Source organism: Dermacentor albipictus, unplaced genomic scaffold, assembly GCF_038994185.2.
Source record: "Dermacentor albipictus isolate Rhodes 1998 colony unplaced genomic scaffold, USDA_Dalb.pri_finalv2 scaffold_19, whole genome shotgun sequence".
NCBI classification, from domain to species: Eukaryota; Metazoa; Arthropoda; class Arachnida; order Ixodida; family Ixodidae; genus Dermacentor; species Dermacentor albipictus.
Genome location: NW_027225573.1, coordinates 2907660 through 2931559, shown reverse-complemented (window position 1 = coordinate 2931559; position 23900 = coordinate 2907660). Strand labels below are relative to the sequence as shown.

The following is a 23900-nucleotide window of genomic DNA, read 5'->3' as shown; positions in this document are numbered from 1 at the left end:
TAACAGCTTTTAGGGATTCTCTGTTGCCACGTGCCAACTCGATTCTCTTAGGGCATATGCATTTCAATTTGTGTATGACTTGTAATTCTGCATAATTCCCTCTCACTTTGTGAACGCAAATTTGGTTGTACTGCATAAAGTATTGCTTCGTCGAATATATGGCCGTGTTCATCTAAGTGGCTGGCTGTACTGCTTTAAGCAAACTGTGCTTTGTATCTGAACGATGGCCCTATCAGGCTGCTATGAATTTGTTGTCGAGCCTCCCCTATGTACCGTCTGCTACAAGTGGCACGCTTTAACCAGCAGACTACGTTATTGACGCGCAGGGGGAACTTGGACTTATTTTGGGAAACTAATATGACAGTACACATTTTGCTGAAGTAGCAGGTTGTACATGTTTGCAACAAGAGCACCTGGGACGGCTACAGGGACCGGATGTTGGCTTTGTCTTTGTTCTTAGCTTGGCACGTACAAAATTGTCCTTGAAATTGATGTATTTGGAGGCTATACTGCGCGGGGTGGAAAATATCTGCTTGCTGAAGAGAATTGGCTAGTATTTATTAAGGATATTGGTTAGGTTTAAGGTGCATTTGTGAATTTTGTAGTAAGAACAGGCCTTCTTCTTCTTACAACCTTAAGGTGGTGTTTGACGACCTCGGCTCGCGCAAGTTTTGTTGTGTCGGTGGGGGCATATTGAAGCGACGTGTTCGTGTGGTTCCTGTTCAATGAGGTTTCCTTACAGTGATCGAGCCTTCTTCAAGGCAAATTCGACGTATTCGCGTGGCTTGGCCTTTAAAGATACCTTGCTTGCAATGTCTGGGATGATGGCTTGTATATCCTAGGTATTGTTGTTTGTCGAAAAGTTTCCTATACAGCGTCGTTGTCATTAGTGTCCCATTGTCAACTATGGGGTTGTGTCCAGGAAGGTTATGCGCCAAGTTGAAGATTGTGATGTGGATTTTAGTTTGGGGTGATAAGTGTTTGTGAATTTCACAAATTTACCTCGACCGTCCGGACTAAGTCTCCATATTTTAAATATCTCCACTATGCATGTCTCAAGAAATAACTGATCATATCTAATCTTATTTAGATTTTTTCTGTAGTGCTCCTTTAAAGCCTTTTTCGGTGGCTCTGTACACGCGTACTAAACCTCGCAAGATATTTGCCAAAATGTTATCCGGGTACTGCGTAAGAAAACTAAGTGCAATGGAAATGTACATCCCATTTTATTTAGAGGATGGGTGTTTAGAAAAAGGCAGTAGTGTAGCGGTATCTGTTGAATGGACACGGCTTCGGTAATGCTCGGGTTCAATTCCGATATGGCAACGTGTGCCTTCATGTGAATATACGATAGTTTATTAACATTAATGGGTAATTAGCGGACCAAGCATTTCAATCTGGCGCGGTAATTGAAATGTCTGCCTTTTCAAAGTTACCCCTTGAAAAGACACAAGCGCATAATATGCCACAGGAGATGCTTGTGCAATCTGCCCAGAATTAGGAAAAAGTGGGTTTGATTACTAGACACAGGCATGGAGTAATGCTATTGGAATGGAAAATCTTGTCAAGTACACGTAGGAGTAGCCGTTGTAGTAGTAAAGATCCCTCGAAATTCGTGAGCATTTTGTCTTTTCGGTTGGTCCTGCGAAAGGCAAAAGGAAGAAAATGGAGCTTTCGCAGAATAAGGGGAGGAGTTGGGAGGAGGCCGGTAAGGCCAGGAAAACATTGTAAGGAAGGAGCACTGAGAAATTCTGCAGTCTCCTGATGGTAGCGATAAGGGAGGGGTTTGTTCTTCGTGCGCTAGAACTCTCTCTATAGTCGAAGAAAGCAGATGCTAAGGGAGTGCGGGTGTTTTCTAGTGGGCACGGTTTTGAAATTCACCTTCTTTAAATGAGAAATTTTAGTTTTAGGAAGGGTGACTTTTGAAGGCCAACAAATTCGCTGTGGAGAAATTCGACGTGCAGTATCTCCTTCTAATTTGCGAGGAGTTGGTCATTTCCGCTGGCTCCGCAAAAACAAAAGGAGCAGTTTTCGACTTCATGAAGCAAGAAGTAGTGACTTTCGTGTAGGGTGACGAGACTTGGGAAACCATCTTTGAATGAAAGCGAAAAGTAGAGACAGCGGCGGCGTTCGGTACGGAGAAATCTAAAATACAGGGCCTAGTTCTAATTTGCGAGGAATTAGGCATTTCTCTCGGTTCCGCAAAAACGAAAGCGGCAGGCCTCGAAATCATGTATGCAGAAGAAGTGACAGTCGAGGAAGCTGAGGAGGCTTGGGAAACCAATGTTGAAAGAACGCAAAGGCAAGTGGAGTACGAGAGGCGGGAGCGGGAAGAAGTATGAATGCGCGAGAGGCGCGAGGGTGAAGCGTAAATCAGCGTTTCTGAAGACGTAGAGAGCCACAAAGGAGAAGTCGAGGAGTACGAAAAGAGCGAGCAGGTGGATGCGCCACGGTGCGCATTTAATATGGCAGAGCTTGAGCGCAAAAAATCAGGTACTTATGGCGTTTTTCACTGCTCGATTCGGAGCAGGATTTCTTGCTCCGCGGCAACGAATCCGAATTTCACTGGTCGATCTGGGGCGGGTTCGCGCGAGCCCAGCCGCTAAACCGGTTGCCAATCGGACTTTGCCTGCGCGGCCCTGGCGCGCCAGGCTCTCCGACTGTAAAACCACCGCCCCGACTGCTGAAATGGCCCCCGAAGTTTCGCCCGATGGTCCGGGCCCTTCCAACGGCCACCAACGTACACCATCCATGCTCAACCTCCCTGACGAAGACTCCGATATGGACTCTCGTGATTACTTCACGCAAGAACCAGGCCTCCTGACATCGTCGTCCGATTCAGCTGCGAGCTTCCCTACCCACGGTCCCGCGTGGGAGTACGTTCTCAGCAAGCATCGTGCGAAGAAGCTCCGCAGGGCCGCCCGGGAAACACAGACCTCCTCATCACCGGAATCAGCCATATCCGTGAGTGGCACTCAGTCCAATTGCAACCTCGTGTCCCCAGGCATAACCCGAAAGCCCGGTCCTCGTCGCCCCAGACTGCCACCCCTACCAAAGGGAGATCTGAAGGTAGTCATCCGGCCGACGAGAGGCCTAGCCCTCAAGAAATACCCCAACCACGCTAACGCGGCAGCAATTGTCAGGTCCTGCCAGAACCCCACCCGTGCGGAGGGGAAATACGTCGTGCGGCCCCACATGGGCTCAAACATCCTGATAGTCAGCACCCCGCACGAGGAGGCCGCTGACGAGATCTGCCAACTCACCCACCTTAAGCTGGACAACCAAGCCCACCCGGTGAGAGCATACGTCCCGTTCTCACCGCAAACCATCAGAGGGATCATTCACGGACTCGACCCCAACAACACAAGGGAAAGCCTCATGGAAGGACTGTGGGTGCGGGACACCCGCATCAAGATCCTGGACGCCCACATCTTGGGCGCATCTACAACGGCACTGCTCACCATAGAAGGATCCCACCTACCCAAGCTGGTCTACCACGGAGGGTGTGAATACCCATGCTACCAGTATAGGCCGGCCCGGCAGTTCTGCCGGATGTGTATGCAGCCGGGACATCGCCCGGATGTGTGTCCAGACCCCAACACGCCGGTTTGCCGCCGGTGCGGCATGCCGAGCCCACCCCCCACCCACGTTTGTGAGCCGAAATGCGGACTCTGCGGTGGTCAGCACGAAACCGGCACCAAAGAATGCCCAAAGAGACTGAAGCCACCAAGAGCGCTTCAGCTGCCACCCACCCGCAACAACGAAGAGAAAAGGTTGTCTCGATGGGACGGCCTCCCCAAGATCCACAATAACCGCTGGTTCGACTCCGAGGACGGGGACTCAGCCGACCGCAGCCGCAGCCGCAGCCAATCCAGGAGCCGATCCAGGTCGAGAACCCGAGCCCGGCAGCAGCAGCCACACCCACAACAAATGCGGACACCGCCCACACCGATGTCGAGAAAAAAGCAGCAACCCGCCCAAGACACTACCAAGCAGGTGAGCTGGGAAAGCAGGGGCAAGGACTCCTCTGCTCCTCCAACAGACACCCGAATCCCTAAACTACAAGCGATAATAACTGCACAAAATGCTAGGATAGCAGAACAAGACGCCAAGATCGCAGCGCTTATGGCCAAACTAGACAAAGTAGTCACACAAAACACTGCGCCGCCACCCACCACACCCCCACAGCAACCCGATGAAGTAGTGACACACCAAACGCTACAGCAAACACTACAGGACATGGAGAAGAGAGTAGTCAGCTCCCTCACCGAAAATGTCACCCAACTATTCAGCGTGCTTCAAGCTAAAATCGAAACCATAGCGGGCAACCTCGCGCAGGTAACTGCTGCACAGAACTCACACTCAATTTCAATTCAGGCGCTCCAGACTCAAAGCCGCAAACACGCCTCGTCACGCGAGCAAGGTCCCTCCCGCAATCGCAGCCGTGCCAGTTCCATTGGGAGCGATGCCGGCCCGCCAGCCCACCTAGCCGCCCAATATGGCCCCAAACCATAAGCCAAACAACACCGAACACATAGAAATATGGCAGTGGAACTGCAGAGGTTTCAGACGAAAACAAGGACTCCTTAAGCAATACCTCTGCACCACCCCCATAAGACCTGACCTTATCTGCCTGCAAGAGATAGGAGCCGAAAGAACCCCAACGCTAGCCGGCTACTACACAATCCACCAACCCCACATGGCGACGGTTGCAATCCTCGTCGCAAAAGACATCACTGTCATCGAGCACTCTTTATCGGAACCGGACATTGAGCACTTAGCCATAGAGATAGTGCCCAATAAACGGGGCCGGAAGAGCACGTTCGTGGTTAACACGTATAAGCCACCAAAACCAGCAAAGGCCGATTTCACCAACCTCCTTTCCGAAGCCAATCGACTGGCGCAAGCTAACCAGCTCATCGTAGTTGGGGATTTCAATTCCCCCCACCATGACTGGGGGTATCAGTCAAACTCAGCAAGAGGAGTGGCAGTCGCACGAGCAATAGAAACCCTCGGACTGGAACTCCTCACCGACCCTTTATATCCGACTAGGGAAGGCAACGTGTCACCCGTGACTCCTGCCCCGACCTCACCCTAACGAAGGATGTCGCCGACACCACGTGGACGAACCTAGGCGAAACGCTGGGCAGCGACCACTGCATACTCAGCACGTCCATATCATCATCCAAAATTAGAAGGGGTCTGGGCACCGCCCATATCACAGACTGGCCCAAATTCCGCAATGCACCCTTCCCGTCAGGTCCCATTCAGTCTATTCACGCCTGGAGCGAAGGCATCAGGCAAGCATACAGAACAGCAACAGAAACAATACACCGCACACCGGAAGCCCCAGAAGTAGACCGCCACCTACTCAAGCTATGGCAGAAGCGCGGCCGGCTCGTGGGAAGATGGAAAAGGCAACGCCTAAACAAACCCCTCCGCCTGCGGATTGCACAGCTCACGGAGGAAGCTCAAACATACGCCACCAATCTAGCACAGCAAAATTGGCAACAGTTCTGCGAGTCACTGCGGGGAACGCTGGGAACTTCCCGTACCTGGGCAATTCTGCGGAACCTCATCGACCCCTCTAAATCAAAATCACAATCTACACGCACCCTGAAGCGCATTGCTCACCTCTTCCCGGGAGACGACGCAGCACTGCTTCAGGCTCTAAGGGACAAATACATCGGCACTAGTACCGCCCCACCGTGCTCGGCGACCTACCAGGGCAAGGAAAATCCTGCACTCGACGCTCCCATCTCAGCGGCCGAGGTGTATGCCGCCGTCCGATCGTGCACCCGAAACACGGCGACGGGAGTAGACAGAATTACCAACGCCATGATCCGCAACCTGAGCAAGGCACAGATCAGGGACCTCACCAAGTACCTCAATGACTCGCTCTGGGAGAAGAATGAAATTCCCCCCGAGTGGAAACACTCGGAGATCATAGTAATTCCGAAACCGGGCAAGAAGCCGGTGATCGAAGCACTACGACCTATATCTCTCACATCGTGCCTGGGCAAGCTCTACGAGCGAGTCGTCCAGACGCGCCTCCAACACTACATAGAAGACAACAATCTTTTTCATCCCTCCATGATTGGCTTCCGGTCGGGCTTGTCGACGCAAGACGCCTTCCTTCTCCTGAAGGAAGAGGTTCTCTCCAACATCCCGAGGGGTGGCGAACACATCATTATGGCGCTGGATCTCAAAAGTGCGTTTGATAACGTGTCTCACGAGGCCATTCTCTCGGAGCTCAGCAACCTCAACTGCGGCAAGCGCACCTTCCAATATATCAAGAACTTTCTATCCAGCCGAACGGCAACAATAGGAATGGGTGACACGAGATCGGACCCTCAAGACATGCCCAACAAGGGCACGCCACAAGGATCGATCATCTCCCCGCTCCTATTTAACATCGCCATGATCGGAGTCGCAAGGGCTCTGCAACAGGTTCCGAACATTGGATACATCCTGTATGCGGACGACATTACGATCTGGACAAACACCGGCTCCCTAGCCGAGAAGGAAGACACGCTCCAAGCGGCAGCAAACTACGTCGAAACCGAGGCCATTCGATGCGGGCTCTGCTGCTCGCCCGACAAATCCGAAGTTATCCGCATACAGGGACACAACTACAAATCACCAGGCAACCTGAGCATCCTCCTACACGGGGCTCCCATCCGGGAAATGCCAGTCATCCGGATCCTGGGTCTCTGGTTGCAGAGCGACGGAAAGGCCAACCACACAATCCAACTGCTCAAAACGACAACGCAGCAGATCTCTAAGGTGATCCGCCGGGTGGCCAGAAACAGAAAAGGCATGCGGGAGGAGGACACGATCCGTCTGGTGCAGGCGCTGGTCATCAGCCGCCTCTCCTACGGGCTCCCATACCTCACCCTGCTCCGAGCAGACCTAAACAAAGTCAATGCGATGATACGTGTAGCCTACAAGAATGCCCTTGGTCTCCCACCGTATACATCCAATGTTAGCTTGGAAGCTCTGGGACTACACAACACGTTCGAGGAAATTCAAGAGGCGGTCCTCCTGTCCCAGAGAGAACGCCTGCTCTCCACAGCGACAGGCCGACACATCCTCAAGCGCATCGGCTACCCGGCGGACATTGACACCATCCAGTCGACCACGAACATTCCTCCACGGTACCGGGCCAGAGTACACGTGGACCCGCTCCCAAAAAACATGTCTCAAACTCACAATGAAGGCAGAAGAAACGCCCGAGTAGACTACCTCAAACGCACAGCGGGACGAAGCCCGAAGACGGTCTACGTTGACGCTTCCCTCTATCAGGGTGCATCGAACGCAGCAGCAGCCGTGGTGGTGGACTCTACTTACACAGAAGTCTCCAGTATCTCCATTCCGCACTGTATGGTTACGGAAGCGGAAGCGGCGGCGATCGTGCTGGCTGTTCAATACGGGGACGCGACCAACCGAGAACTACAAGTAGTAACCGACTCCCAAGCGGCATGTCGGCTCCTTCTAGCAGGCAGAATACCTCAAAAATTAGCTAGATTCACGACTAATCCATTGGATACAAATTCATCACTCAAACACCAGATTACGTGGGCCCCGGGGCACTCGGGGCTGGAGGGTAACGAGGTCGCGGACAGGCTAGCTCGAGGTCACAAAAACCGAGCGGCCACAATCCTCGATTCCACCCTCCCCGTCCCCGCGGCTTACGGCGCGAGACTTCAATATCTGCGTAAACAACGACAGCTTTACCCCCCACCACACAAGGGGCTAAACGCACAGGAAGCGCGGGATTGGAGACAGCTCCAGACCAAGACTTTCCCCAACTTACACAAATACAGCTTCTTCTCAGAACACTACAAAGACGCATGCCCCTGGTGTAACGAACAGCCCACTGCCTACCACGTCACGTGGGGGTGTACGGGCCCCAAACCGCCAGACATACAAACACAACAACCGGAGGAGCAATGGGAGGCCACCCTGTCCAGCTCAGACCTAGAGACCCAGCGCGGACTGGTAATCCAGGCGAGAGCAGCAGCCAAGGCCACTGGAGTTTTGAAATGAAGACTCCACTCACTGTACATTTCTTTTTTTCTCCGTAGTTCTTTCCTCTTTTGTGAATAAATGTTTTCTACTACTACTACTCCACTGGTCGTTTCGGATCAACTCGCTCCGCGCCGGATCGGTCGCACTTGCTCCGCCGCCGGGGCGCGCATTCGGGAGGAAATAGCTCGCGTCACTGTCGTCTTCAAGCGAAATCGGTACCCGGTTGGTACGCACCGTACGCATAACATTGTGTTGCTTCGCAACATGGCTGCCGTCGGTGCTGCTGCAGAGCTCGCGTTTAGCGATGAGAGCTCGGACTACAGCGATTACGAGGTGACGCAGGTGCTGCACGAAGCCTTCTATGCACGTTGTCCATGCACAATCCTTGCGGGCGCGACGTGGAAATGACGGACTCTGCGACTGCCGCGGCCAAATTACGCACGAGGGACGGCGAGTTTGGTTGCCGTGGAAACGTACAGAGCGGAAGTGGGGCACGGTTCCTGAAGCGGTTTGTGCGACGTGTACGCAGACTTCCTGTGTGATCCCCCGCGGAGCGTTTTTTCGCTCCGCTGGCCGATTCCGATTTGTGAAACACGAGCGCTCGCTCGAGGATTTCGGTGGCCGCTCCAGATCGACCAGTGAGAAACGCCATTACATGGAAGATAGCGCGACGCCAGCTCCACGCTTATACACTCCACAAAATGGTTCATTCCCTCGCCGGTTTTCAAAATGTGTGTGAGAAAGAGGGTGTTTGCTGGGAGTGGTGGACCGAGATATTACCAGCGCTAATCCCGTTGTATGTCGCTAAGTAATTCATGAACTGCTTATCCGAAGAGAAGGCGAGAGACTATACGATAGGGCCAAGAAGGCTTTGTTCAGACACTTCGGTCTGCAATTACACGCCGAATTCGAAGGCCAACAAGTCAAGAGAGTGGAAGAATTCGCCGAGGATAGCTGCACGTGCCAAAGTTTCCGCAGTACGCCGCGACAACCAAAGAGGAATGAGGCGCTTATACACTCCACAAAATGGTTCATTCCCTCGCCGGTTTTCAAAATGTGTGTGAGAAAGAGGGTGTTTGCTGGGAGTGGTGGACCGAGATATTACCAGCGCTAATCCCGTTGTATGTCGCTAAGTAATTCATGAACTGCTTATCCGAAGAGAAGGCGAGAGACTATACGATAGGGCCAAGAAGGCTTTGTTCAGACACTTCGGTCTGCAATTACACGCCGAATTCGAAGGCCAACAAGTCAAGAGAGTGGAAGAATTCGCCGAGGATAGCTGCACGTGCCAAAGTTTCCGCAGTACGCCGCGACAACCAAAGAGGAATGAGGCGCTTATACACTCCACAAAATGGTTCATTCCCTCGCCGGTTTTCAAAATGTGTGTGAGAAAGAGGGTGTTTGCTGGGAGTGGTGGACCGAGATATTACCAGCGCTAATCCCGTTGTATGTCGCTAAGTAATTCATGAACTGCTTATCCGAAGAGAAGGCGAGAGACTATACGATAGGGCCAAGAAGGCTTTGTTCAGACACTTCGGTCTGCAATTACACGCCGAATTCGAAGGCCAACAAGTCAAGAGAGTGGAAGAATTCGCCGAGGATAGCTGCACGTGCCAAAGTTTCCGCAGTACGCCGCGTTACACAAAGAGGAATGAGGTGCCCCAGAAATGATGGTCGACGTTTCAACGGTGGTCAACGGTGGACCTGTCTCTGTCAAAGGTGGCCTTGTCAACCTCGGTGGATTAGTTTCAACGGGTTATTAAAGGGAAGCTGAAATGGTTTTCAATTGCCATGAATTGCTGGGATTGGGAAGAACAGACCTAATAACTTACGGTTCCGAAATTTTTTTTCGTTTTGTTAATATAAGGGGCGGAAATCGCTTTCTAAATCACCCACGCGGACACGCCCCCATCGCTTCCCGGAGCGCCAGGTGAGGTGGTTGCCAGAGGAGAGAACCGGCGAGAGTGACGTCATTCGCGGGGACCGAGCTGCGGTACCGGCATGCTGGCATGTGCTGGCATGCCTCTTTCCGTCCTGCGCTTTACTGAACGACGCTACGAGAGATCTGCCGCCGCCGCTCACGTTTGTTTTCTTTTGCGATTTTCGTAATCTGTTCTTTCCTTCTGTGCTGCGTGAGTGCCTACAGCCAAGGGCGCCCAACATGCCCTCGTTCTGTGCAGCATTCGGCTGCGCGAACACAGGCGGGCGAGGCGATGTGGTGTTTCACAGGTTCCCGAAGGACAAGAAGCTTGCAGCGCGGTGGGTCCGTGCGGTGAGGAGAGATAATTTCGTACCGACAAAATCAACTGTGCTGTGCTCGGACCATTTCCGTGATAGCCGGATAGCCGTGCGACAAATGCGGAAACGCGTTGTTGCTAGCGTTGTTATACTCCGTTTCATACATCAGGTGCAACGCTGTGGAGGCTTGGGATACTTCTTGCAGTGGCTGCGTTCGCGCTTAGAAAAAGTTCGGTGTTTCTTGACTCAATTTTTTAGCAAATTTTCCATATATAAGCTCAGTTATGAATGAAAAAAAAGAATTTACCCATAGAAACAATCCGTGTACTTATACGGCTGCTAACACGTTCTTTTAAATCAATTTTCTTTTCGGCATTTTTTAATTACAGCCCGTCGGGGCAGCTTCACGTGCAAGCTCGCGCGAGCAAACGCCGCTGGCACGCTGCGAACCATAGACGGAAACGAGCGCAGCAGTCAATTTTGGTGACCGGACTTCGTGCGTAGCTTCCACAGCGTTGCACCTGAGGTATGTAATGGAGTATAGGTTTGCCTAGTGACGTTCGACGTACAGTTGCAGTTATCGTGTTTACTACAAGGCGGTGCTAAAACTGCCTAATATCTTTATGTCAACATTAGCATGGAGCACGCATACCGATTCTTGATCGAGCCACAATCGCTAAGTCGTCGAACCATAGTATGAATATTGCACATATGATACCTCTGGCCATCTCTGGATGTGTATGATAAGCTACTTCCATGACTGCACCTCGCAGCACTGCATGTGCGCGCTTTGAAACGCGGCACTTCTGTTCGCGATCGTGTATCAACACTAAAAAAACACGGGACTTTAGACAAGCAGCGGCAAGGTGCTTGACATCGCGGAATTGCACCCGTGTTTACAATCTAATAAGAAGTTAGTGCTTCGGCATACTTCCAGCAGCAAGTTCCCAGTGACACTATAGCGCATTTTGTCTCCCGTCATTGGAACGTGCAGCTACATGGAAAAAAAAGACATCCGTACCAGCTAAGATTTCCAACGCGCGAGAAGGTGCACACATCGCTCTCGCTGTTGGCACACTCAACACCGTCATTGCCGCCGTTGCCGTCATCGTTTTCCGTATCGGCTGTCGGTTCGAACATGTACGGCGAAAATACAAGCTGTCAGAGACAGCGAGAACGTTCCATAATGCTTGCAACTCAGCTATGAAGCCAGAACAGAACAGCGTGCTACGCTCGTTACGCTCTGAAACGGCGGCGCCGACCGGCGACTGCCGCGAATGACGTCACAGCGGCCCCGACCAATCACGGGCAACAGCGGCGTTCGCGCGATGCCCTGAGGCGCTGGTGCGCGTTTTCTTGAAAAAACAGCCGCTTGCGTTTGTTTCCGCCCTTTTTGAACCAGATATTCGTGTTCAGGGGACTCAAAACTGTAGAATGCCGCAGAGAACTCATTTTTTTTGAAAAGTGTTTCAGCTTCCCTTTAAGGTGATTGCACCTGCGGCTGGTTGTAAAGGTAGAGACTGTAAAGAATAAAACGAGTGCTGTCATTTGGCGTTTCTAGCCGTCGTCGCAGGTAATTTAGACGAGGGCGTGAGTGCAAGGAAGGGGGAAGGAGGAAGCAAAAGAAGGAAAAAGGAAGGGGAGTCGCCGGACGAAGAAGTTAATAGGATGCCTTCAAAGAACTGTACAGAGACCGTGGGCGTCGTAGGCGGCGTGCGTTTGCGGGTTTATAAGGTCCGGTCAGCCTGTCAGCGCGGATGGGACCCAAGGGACATGAGTTGAAAGAATGGCCTGAGCGGCCCAGTAGCATTGCGCCGGAAAAGTTTTGAATGAATTAAGATATCGACGTCGAGTCTCTGGGAAAGACGAAGGGGCGGGGGGGAAGAGGCTGGGGGGCAGATACGCGGTGGAAGGGAGCGGGTTGGTCCTTAAGCGGATGCTGGCCTCAGTATAGATGGGCTTAGGCGTCGTTGCGACGATATACAGAAGTGGCATGCTCCTGTAGCGCACAGGCATCGAAGAAGCCATGCTCAAGTTTAGCACATTGCTATACGTGTCGGGGTCTCTTTTTCAATTTAAAGAAGAAAATAAAGAGAAAAGGCAAAACATGTGTGAAGGGAGAACTGAACATGCGGGAAGGTCTAGCATAATTTTGTCATTTTGTTTTTCAAGAGTGATATATGCGCACACATGTGGGAAGACACGAGAAGTTTTGATTGAGTGGTATAGGAGACCTAGGGAAGAGCAGGAAGAGGAGACGTAGGTAAGCCTAAGAATCTAGGTTGGCTGGTGGCGTAACATATTTTTGCGTCTTTATTAATGATATGAAAACTTCAGAGGTACGTAACAGCTTTTAATGATTTGTTTCCACGTGCTAACTTAATTCCCTTATGGCATGGGCATTTATTATTGTGTATGCGTTATAATTCTGGATAATTCCGTCGCACTTGGTGCATGGAAGTTTGGTTGCACTATTTAAAGCATTGCTTCGTCAAATATATGGGTGTGTTATGTTAAATCGCTGGCTGTACTGCTTTAGGTAAACTGAGCTTTGTATGTGAGCGATTGCCGTTCAGGCTGGTATGAACTTGTTGTCGAGTCTCACCTCTGTATCGTCGGCTACAAGTGGCGCAATCTAACCAGTAGACTACGTTGCTTGACGTGCAGGGGGAAGTTCGGCTTACCTTGGGAAAGTTATCGGACACTGCACATTTTACTGTAGTAGAAGATTGTACATGTTTCAACTAGAGCGCCCGGGGCGGCTAGAGGGACCACATGTTGGCTTTGTCTTTGTCCTTAGTTTATCACGTACAAGATTGCCCTCGAAATGAATGTCGTATCTGGAGGCTACTCTGGGTGAGGCGGAAAATTTCTAGTTGCTGGTATTCATTAAGGATGTTGTTCACTTTTGGGATGCTTTTGAGAATTTAGTGGCAAGAAGAGGCGTTGTTGTTCTTGTGATCGTAAACGGCCCCTCACGAGGCCCCATGGCTGATCCTGCTTACACGCTGGAAGTTGTTACTTGTCCTCTAGCGAGCGTTCTGCCGCAAATTTTTTTCACATTGGCTCATTAATAGCCGAGATAGGAATATTTCAGTGCCGCGAACCTTGATTTCAGCAGGCGGGCTCCTCTGCAAAGCAAGACGCTCTCTCCACTCGCCCCGTCTAGCCCCGACGCAGGCGAAATTCCTTCCCTGTGTTCTCCCATACCGGACCTCGAGGATATCGTGACGCATACGTCAAAGGCCTCGCTTTATTTATTATTATGTTTTTTTGCTACTCCCTTTCTCTTTTTCGGCGCGAAGCACCTCCGCCGACGGCGTCGCGCGCGAGCTGTTGTCTCGTTCGCGCCGCGCACGATTTTGCGCGCTGTGCACAAGCAAACATCACTAGCCGTATAATTCAGTGCTACACGAATACTGAGGCCGAACAAGCAGATCGCAGAGCACGATCACGCACTGCAACACGATAGAAAATGGCATAGTTCGCGTACCTGCGCACGTCATCGCACGACCGTGGGAAGAAGCACACGAAGCGGAAGTACATCTCTCTTGCTTCGGTGCGCACTAAAACGAAAAACACGCGGACATTCCCTTTGTCTGTTTTATAATTTCTCTAAACTTCAATTCGTTAATTCAAGCAACAGATGGCACAGATAACAGATATTTTCTTGAATAACTCTCGAAGTCACGTGTCACCACGAGCGACGTCACACTTCGGCCACGACTGCGTAGGCGCAGGGCACGACTACGTCACCGTTTCGTTTGGAGCGTGGAGACCACGAGGAGAAGGGAAAATGGCGTTCGGTTTGAAATTTCAAATCTTTCCGAGGCGCGTAGCGATGTAATACTTTGCAGACACGATTGTTATCGCGCAATGTATGCTCTGGGCTTGTCAGCTCAAAATGGCCAGACCTGGTGAGGGTCCCTTTAAGGCCGTGGTTACGACCTAAGCTCGCTCAAGATTTGTTGCGTCGGTGTGGGCTTTTTGGAGGACATTGTTCGTGTGGTTTCTGTTTGATGAGGTTTCCTCATAGTGATCGAGTCTTCTTCAGGGAAAATGCGACGTACTCGTGTTACTTGACCTTTAAAGATACCTTCTTTGCAATGTCTGGGATGTTGGCGTGTACATTCTATGTATTGTTGTTAGTAAAAAGGCTTCCTATGCAGCGTCGTTGTCTTTGGTGTTCCATTGTCAACTATGGGTTTGACAATGGAACATGGGTAGGCGCAAACGAGAACATGGGTAGGCGCAAACGAGAAGCATAGGAGTAGGAGAGGCACGAGCAGGAAGCCGCGCAACGGGACGCTTTTAGCGTGGCAGAGCTTTAGCGCAAATGTCGATACTTCGATGGCAGATAACGCGACGCCAGCTCCACTCTTTCGAGGCAGATGAGGATATAGTCAATTTTCTCTTCGGATTTGAAAGTGTGTGAGAAAGAGGATGTCAGCCGGGACTTGTGGACCGAGAGATTACCAGTGCTAATCCCATCGAGTATAGCTATGTGCTTCATGAACGGCTTATCCGAAGAGAAAGCGGCAGACTACGATAGAGCTAAGAAGGATTTGTTCAGACACTTCGGTCTGCAATTACACGCTCACTTCGAAAAAGAGAAAGTGGCACAATTCACCGAGGATAGCTGGTCGCGCCAAAGTTTCTGTAGAAGCGACAAAGCGCGATATGGTGCCTGGAAGCAAAACAGTAACAAGGCTTTCCATAGGAATGTTAAACCAGATACTTCAAATTCCCCGGACACGCATCAGGAAAGGAGTGAGACGAACCTGAAGCAGAGCTAGTCAGCTACTGCTCTTCGAAGAGGTCAGAGCAAATGCTGACAGAATGAGAACCCTTCCCCAGTATGGGAGCGTTCAGGGCAAAAACATCGGAGGAGACTCAGAGTCTGGCAGGCGTGTCCCCTATTGAGCAGCGTTCAGGCGACCATGGAACGATTCCCGAGGCAGCTGCATGCAGTAACGACTAAGACGTGTCTGTAGGCGGAAGCGATGAGAAGGCAGTAGACAGCGGCGGATTTCACGCACAAGATATGAAGTGCCCGTTAGGCCAAGTATGTACGGAGGCGGCAAGTTCGGCCGGCCTGCCGGAAAATGTCTTCTATGGCTTTTCGGAGAGGTCAGAACAGATGGTGAAGTGAAGGCGTAGGCACAAGAGGAGAAAGGCGGACGCGGTCGACGAGTCGGGAATCAAACGTGCGAAGCGCCAAGGCGGCAGAGGCAAAGGCACGAAGGTAAGCATCCAGCAAAAGACTGAAAAAGCGAAGGACGGTGAATCGCAAGCTTAGGCGTTTGCAGAAATCGGGGATAGGTGGGTCGCGCGTCGCTAAAAGGAGAGTTTCGCGAACATTCAGACGTAGTAACCGTGGCCTATCCACATTGGGGTTGTCTCGTGGCAAGCATATATATAAGGACAAAGGGAAGTGTTCTGTAGGCAGCTGCAATAGCCGGTCACTCGCGGGGGGTGGGGCAAACAATGGCAACTGCGTAGCACCTACAATGCGCGCGCGGGTCTGTGAATGTAGCCCTCTCCTAGTACGCGGAGGCTGTTCCAAAGTCACAGCTACGAAGTACATCAGGCAAACTAGCGGCTTTTCTTCGCGACCGCACTCTGCGAGAGAGCCTCGGAAAGCGCGACCCTCTCTAGTTCGTCTAAAAGGGTTCAAATAGGGAAGACATGTTGCAAAGTGGTTTTCTTCTTTTGTAGTCCTTTCGTACTCAGCTTAGTGGCACTTTGAACATGTGAGAAGCGTAACGAATGCCAGATTCGTTGCCTTTTAGCATTTTCGATTACGGTTTGATCCACAATTTTAAGTGGAACGTTTACGTGACGACGAGTGTAAGGCAAGCAGCGTCAGCGTTGCATACAATTTGGAAGGTCACGCGCAAGTTGCGCAAGTACGTAAGTTGTGCTTTAGTGCGAGTTAATAACTAGTGGGGTTATTGTTAGACAGAAGGTAAGGGGTGCTGTGGAACACGCACTTGTCACGGTTGACGTTCATGCCTCATAATTCACTCCACGCCAAGACAGTAACGTCAACCTCCTGACCGTCACGACGTGGCCAGTTATAGATAAAAGGGTCCTTCCTGGGGGAAGGCATCGACGACAGGTGGTTGCCTTTTATTGCGACACGTTGGAGACAGGCGCACCACGTCCACGAGTAGCACATCGAGGACATGAGCTCCGCGAGCAGCACATCGAGGACAGCACCCGAGCAGCACGCTGACGACCAGTGAGGGGCGATGGAGGTCGTTAAGGATTCGGCGTTGTGATTGGCCAGCGACCCTCAGCAAGGAAGGATTGAAGAAAAGGGCGTAAAAAGGGGATCCGGATGGCTGTGAAGGGGGAAGAGCTCGGACATGCATAGGGAGACACTCGGGCGTGCAGAGGGAAAGACGCTCGGACATGCAGAGGGGCTACAACAATGTTCTCCTATAGATGAAACCATGTTGTAAAACTTGATCATGTACTTTTTTTTTCAACGTAATATTTTCTTCATTCTCTTCAACGTCGCTCGGAAACTCTCTTTCTTCCGGCCCCTGGCAGGGTACCGACCAATGCAACCTTCATTGGCCCCACGTACCCCCGAATTCACAACAGTTGTAGGCAGCGGTGAGATTGACCTCACAGGACTTGTGAATACCAACTTCACAACAACACAAGACCCATGGTGCGTCGTGGGTACAGTGACGTTCGTGTAACATTGAATGCCGAACATTTCCACGAGAAACGCCCCGAAATACTTTCCCTATTGCCGAGAGACTTGCATTTACGATGGGAGTGGAGTCTGCAGGGGTGATCCAACCAAAGCTGCATACGCTTCGCTTTTGCGGCACGACCTTCGTCCGTATTACATTCCACCCGCCATCGCCGCTCACATTCGCGCTTCTGTTCACGACAGTGTTCTTTGTAGGCGCGCTGTTCTTCCGCACTCCACACCGCATGCGGCCTACCCAATGCACGGGGGTAGAAGGGAACGGAGATAAGGTTACGTGGTTTGCCTATGGAGCCCGTGACGTCGCACTTCAATCCATACTAAGCAGCCTCTACTCGAGTTTTAGTTTTTACAGCGGAGCTGTTATAGGCTAGGTTCTGGCGGTCTGTGTAAGTAGGCTAAAAAGAAGGCGGCCACCCCAGATCTAAAAGGGGCTAAAGCATAAAACAAAATCGTATCGCCGGGCATGCCCCAGCTACGCTTAATCGCGAAAAGTCGGAAAAGGTATAGCGATAAAGAAAATATCGTAATAAAAAAGTGGATGTCGTATTTCGTCGTAGCCATCGCGCCGAAGAGCCCGTCTTGCTCAGCACTGCGCTTTTCTTCTCACGCTTTCGCCACACCCTCCTCCTCCCCCCCTCGTGGTTCCGCTCCTATCCAACACCCTCTAGAGAAGGTCCTATCTCCTGCTCCGCTTTCCTCCTCGCACTCTTTTCGCTATCGCCGTTTTTCATCTTCACCGGCGCTCTGCGTTCGATTTCATCCTTCGCAGTGCTCGTTCGCTTCATTAGGATGGACAGCGCCGACGCTCACCGCAGGAACGTTCGCCTAAGAGCTGCGGTCTAAAATGCCCTCAGGCCGGCTTTGGTGGCGGATAGGCTCCAGCGCGTAATTAACATTTCTTTAAGCGTACCAAATTCACATTTCGACGACACCGGACGACTAAAGCTTTGTTTTGATCCCCGTTATTGACAAAAAAGCATGGAGTGCGATAAACGGGAAGATCACCTTTGTATGCAAATATCGAGAACATACATCAAAGACGAATTTTTTGAATGCCTTTGCCCCCAAAAGTTTGTCTCACATTGCCAATTTTTGGCAGGAACGTAGTCCCGTTCACATACTGCCGGTATAGGAGAAGGACACGATGGCGACTGAAGAGCCCTGCCGTTCTCCCTACATTTCTATTGGAAGGCGAAGGCCCAGCGGAACGGTGGCTGTGGCGGCCAGCCCCGTCGAGAGCGAGAGGGAGCGTTCTTTTCCTCCTCACGACACGAGCCCCTTGTGAACGTGCACGACGCTGATGATGATGCTACATGTGAGGACGCGCGGTGGTAAACATGGCGCTACATTTGGCACAAGGGCGCTTTTGCTTTCAAAAGTTCAAAATCTAACGCGTTGTTGTATTTGAAGCGTACAGATAATTCTTTTGTTCAATTTTATCACTAGTACAACGCTAAAAAAGGGTGCGCCGCTGCTTTCATTAGCTAGTTTCTGCATGGAAAGCTTAAGTTTTGGGGGAAACTTCCTTTTATTTATTTTAGTATCAACTTGGACACGATGAAAAAGAAAGAACAATAAAAGTATTTAGTATCTCGTCAGTTACAAAGTTAATTTTAATAAACCACAAACTTCAATGCAGGCTGTCACCAGTACTTTATTGCTTACATCTTGTCCTCTGCATTAGAGGCATCGATCTTCGCAAGATATTTTCTGGTATGCGATCGACGCACGTGAGTAGAAGAAAATTAAGAACGCAGCAGGCAGCTGTCTCGTGCACTGCGCGCCCTCGGCCATTTTGCACGCGCATTGCTACTGTCTGCCAGCGACTATATAGTTTCTTGGTTCCGCAGTGCGTAATCTAAAAGAAAATACGGCTAGATTTTAGGACGCGCCCACGCCAAGGCCTGCTTTACCGCCGAGCTGTGCGGTAGCGACGCCTCGTGTCGGTCATGAAGCAACGTCCGCAACCTGATGCCCCGGCTACGAACAAGGATGGAGCCACGACTGGCCGCGGATTTCCCCACGCAGCTCAGCCAGACGACAGGTGCGGCGTCGCTCAGCGATCGGCAACAGCGTGCGCACAGGGCTACGCTCGGTCTCAACCTCCTTGTGGGCGCGCGATACACGGCGCGCCTCCCGGGACTTTTCCTACTGGCCGCTCTCAGGCGTCGGCGTTCCTTTGGTCCGGGGAGAGTTGCCCACGCGCCTTCCTCGACGGAACAGCCGACAGGTGAGTATTCGCGCGTGTTCTGTAAAGCGAAACGAAAGTCTTTCTCAAAGAGAACGTTGAAAAGGTAGCCTGCAGATGCAGTGCTCTGTCGAGAAGTGGCGCTCTTCTCGGTGGCACCGCACATCGAGGCCCGCAGAATTCGCCGCGATAGTGATATTTCAGCGGCATTTCGAATACTTGTTTCGACTTAGTGGTAATTGTAGCAGAAACCTGCGTGTGCTCTGTACATTTGGTGCGTAGACATTTGGAGCTTTTCCCTGGGCAAGCTGTCGCTTACTTAGTCACATTTCAGGCGCCGCAAAGAAAAAGAAAATAACACACCAAAGAATACCTGCGTCACTTGCGAGTGTTTTATTTTCCTTTTTTTTTGTGGTAGCCTTATCGTCTTGGCTGTTATGATTGTAAGATGCATGCTTCTTGTTTGTAAGTGGCTCTTTGCCATTGGCCGGTTGCCTTCGGTAATAAAACCCAAACATAATAATGATTGGCTGGTATATCTGCTTCACGGCAGTTGAAGCGTAATGGCAAATTTCTGAATATACGCCGAAGTGCCAAAAGCGCAACATATGTTATACGAACACTTCCATTGGTCGGTAACTAACAAAAGTAAACAGAGCAATGATTTTTTTACTTGTTACTTTTGAGGTATTTACGCATTTGTTGTTAAAATTTATTAGTGGGTTGAAAAACAATGTAGAAGAGAACAAATAAGTTACGCTGTAATCTTGATGCAAAAGCTCCCAATTTAATCTGAAGTGTTTTTATTACAGCGGTAAGCAGCACAGAAGAGGCAGCCCTTGTCATTCTGGCCGTGAATCGGTTGGTGCAGCCACGGCGTCGCTCTTCGCCCCAGCTTCCGCACCCAAGAGGGTGTTCACAGCAGCCGGACGCAGCTGGCCGCTGGTGCAGCGTATTGTCATCCCAGGCGACGCCTTCACCAGCCTCGGGTTCCCGAAGCCTCCGCCCACCGCCTGACCATCGTAGCTGTACTGCGCAGTCTTAGCCGCTGTTCGAACAGTGGGTCTTGGCACAAGGGTGACGTGCGTTTCTTGGAGTACACCCACAGCTTTTGCGTGGCTGGCTCCACGTGTGGCGTCGAGAAGTCCGCCGTTGTTGCCTTCGACGCACGGCCCTGGCCCGCGGCGAGCACTACGAGATCTTCAACACGCGGGGACTTACAGTTCCGTGAGGACAAGCACTCCGCCGTTATTCTGACTGTGGAGGGCTGATTGTCACACAACTTTTCATACTTTTCAAGCAGTACAAGGGCGTCTCGGCTGTTGCTTGGAGCGTTATAGGCTTCCATAAAATCGGTTCTGCCAACTCTGACCGGGAAGCTGGACTGCACCCTCGCAATTTTGCCCTTGTCGTGCTGCTCGAGGGATCGGCAAATGACGCAACTCGTCGGTGACTTCAGGCTTTTTCATGTAGTTTTTTTCTTGTAGACTCCTGCTGCAAGTCGCACACACTTTTGTCCTTATTAATGCGAGATCTTGTATTTTTCTGCTTTGCGCAAATATAATTTTACCTAATGCTATGTTTGTTGACTGGCTGCAATTTTCCTTGCTAATCATTGCTTTTTCATTCTCGGAATTTACCCCTACCTGTTACGATAAAAGGCATGAGGTGGTACATCTTCACTTCATATACGTATTACTCGATAAATTAAGGTAAAAAAGAAAAGAAAAAGGAACAGAGGAAGGACATAGAGCTGCGAGCTTCGGCTCCACCTCGCTTTCTCTTTGTTTATTCATCTTGCTCTGTGTGCATAAATAAAGTTACAATGTACCAACTCGATCAAATCGTTTCCCTTGTCAATACTCTTTGCCTCACTGTGGTAGAGAAGTTGCATAAAGAGGAATAAAGCGCCCCAGAAAGTCTGGTCAATGTTTCAAACGTGGTCAACGTTGCTGAACGGTGGACCTATCTGTGTCAATGGCGGCCTTGTCATCCTCAGTAGATTACTTTTAACGGGTTCTTAAGGTAACGTCACCTGCTTTCGTCGGTTGTGGCTGGCTGTAAATGAAGACTGTGTAAAGAAGAAATGCAGTGCTGTCATTTGGCGTTTCTAGCCCTCATGGCAGGAAAGACGAGAAGAAGGAGGAAGAAAAAGGGAAAGAGGAGTGGGAGTTGTTGGGCGATGAAGATATGATGCCTTCTAAGAACTCTACAGAAGCCGTAGTCGGCGTTCGTTTGCGGGTTTAGAAAGTCTGGTCAGTGATCAGCGCGGGGGCGACCCAAGGGACACGAGTTGAAAGAATGGCCTCAGTGGCCTAGTATTGGTGTGTCGGAAAAAGTTTCGAATGGATGAAGTTGGCGACGTGGAGTCGCTGGGAAAGAACAGGGGCTGGTGGGTGGGATACGCGGTGGTTGGTCCCTAAAGGGATGTTGGCCTCAGTAGATGGGTTTAGGCGTCGTTGCGACGATATACAGATACAGAAGTGGCATGGTCCTGTGGGGCATAGGCACCGAAAACGCCATGCAGAAGTTTGGCACTTTGTGACGTGTCGGGGCCCGTTTTTAATTAAAGAAGAGAATTGGCAAAGGAAGCGTGAGGGGAGAATTGAACACCTGAGAAGGTCTCGTATAATTGTGTCGTTTGCTTTTCAAGAGTGATATACGTGAAGACGCATGGAAAGACGCGGAAATATAAATGTAGTGGTATGGGAGAGGTAGGGAAGAGCTGGAAAAGGAGGCATAGGTAAGCTGAAGAATGTACGTTGGCTAGTAGCATAACATAGTTTGGTGCCTTTATTAATGATTTGAAAATTTCAGCGGTAACAGCTTTTAGTGATCCTATGTTGCCACATGCCAACTGGATTCCCTTGGGGCATACACATTTAAACTTGTGTATGAGTTGTAATTGTGCATAATTCCCTCTCACTTTGTGATTGGGAATTCGGTTATACTTTATAAAGTCTTTCTTCGTCGAGTACATGGCCGTGTGCATTTAGGTGGCTGGCTGTGGTGCTTTAAAAAGCTGCGCTTTGTATCTGAGGGATGGCTGTTCACCTTGGTATACCCGTCCCCATGTCGCTGATGTAGTTAATACAAAAATGGCAAAGTTCAAGTGGGAAATGCTGCAACATCTGACATACAGCCCAGAGCTGTTGCCTTGTGACTTACACATTTTGGAGCATTTAAAACAAAAGAACACCTCAAGGCAACCAGATTCGTGTGAAACAGGTAGACTTTTTGAAATAGCAACCCAAGGCATTTTACGAGACAGAAATCACGTACGCCACTCGTTAGTCAGTGGGACAAATGTCTAAATGCTCATGGAGAATACTTTTAAATAAAGTACCCAGTTTGTCATATATTTGCATTGGCTCACTTTCATTTGACTCGCCCTCGTATAGTTTGCAGAAGTCCTGCTTTTTATATGCGCTCTCTGTTGCGACTATAATTTCGGAGCAATTACAATACACGACTGATGACAGCTGCTCTTGCGCAATATATTCTAGCAGAGGACAGCGTCATTAAGATTTTTCTCTGCTCGTTGCATATGTACAAAAAATGTAAACAAGGTTCTTGAATGACAGAGAGAGAGAGAGAGAGAGAGAGCTGCAAATGAGGGAAAAGCAGGGAGGCTAAGAAAGTTTTATTAAAATATTTGTCCTCAACTTGTTCATTTCATGACCTACACATTTTTCATATCAGGGGCCTCAACTTGTTCATTTCATGACTTACACGTTTTTCATATCAGCGGCATGCACCGCTTTGCTGGTTTCTAACTGATATAGTTCTACAGTTCGTGTGATACTTGCTTTACCTATTAAACAAAGAAAACATTAAAGCATTGATATCAGTTATTTCAGGCACAATTTTTTAGACATAAGAGTTTATTCTTTTATGAAAAAACACTTATTTTACTTGTCTTGACAGTGCCTAGCGTTCAAGAATTCACTTGCAGCATCTTTGGCAATGGCAACGCAGTTATTAATATTGTTTAATGTATTTGATCTCTCGACAATTTCTATAAGGAGGAGGCCGAGCTGCAAAGTGAGCACCCCCCTCCCCCCAACCTCCGCGAACGAAATTTCTGGCTATGCGACTGGTTATTAATATTGTTTAATGTATTTCATCCCACAACAATTTCTATAAGGAGGAGGCCGAGCTGCAAAGTGAGCTCCCCCCCATCGAACGAAATGTCTGGCTATGCCACTGCCTTCTAGATATCTCGCAGAATTTAATAACCTCGTTGCGAGTAGCGGGAGCGTCCCTGTGGCCGTAAGGAGGAGGGGACTTGACGCTCCTTACAGAGGAAGCGCGGTCGGTGAGGTCACGCGCAGCCTCGTGAGCACACTCATTGAGGTCCAGGGGAGCACCCTCTACCGACCCTACGTGAGCGGGAAACCAGGGGATTGAACTATGCGTGAGAGCATATGGACTTGAGCCGCTAAGAAGATGAGCAGCTTGCTTGGCGATGCAACCTATTTGAAAAGCCCTAACTGCCATTTTCGAATCGCCATAAATCTCTGACCCACGACCGTCTAGCAGGGCGAGGGCGATCGTGGCTTGCTCGGCGACTCCGGGGTCTGGAGGGCCGAATGGAGGCGCTATTGGAAATCTTGCCGCTGGAGTCAACCACAACGACGACAAAGGTCTTCCCATCGCTGTACTCTGCGGTGTCAACGAAGCTTGCTCTAATGTCTCGTTGCTTGATCTGTT

The 23900-nt window shown here is 50.4% G+C and overlaps 1 long non-coding RNA gene across 1 annotated transcript; it reads left to right on the top strand.

Annotated features, from left to right (window-relative positions):
- Positions 1–18656: 18656 nt before the first annotated feature.
- On the top strand, positions 18657–20766 carry LOC139052158 (uncharacterized). The gene is made up of 2 exons (XR_011509745.1): positions 18657–19229; positions 20000–20766. It is a non-coding gene; the product is annotated as an uncharacterized lncRNA (long non-coding RNA).
- The last annotated feature ends 3134 nt before the right edge of the window (positions 20767–23900 follow it).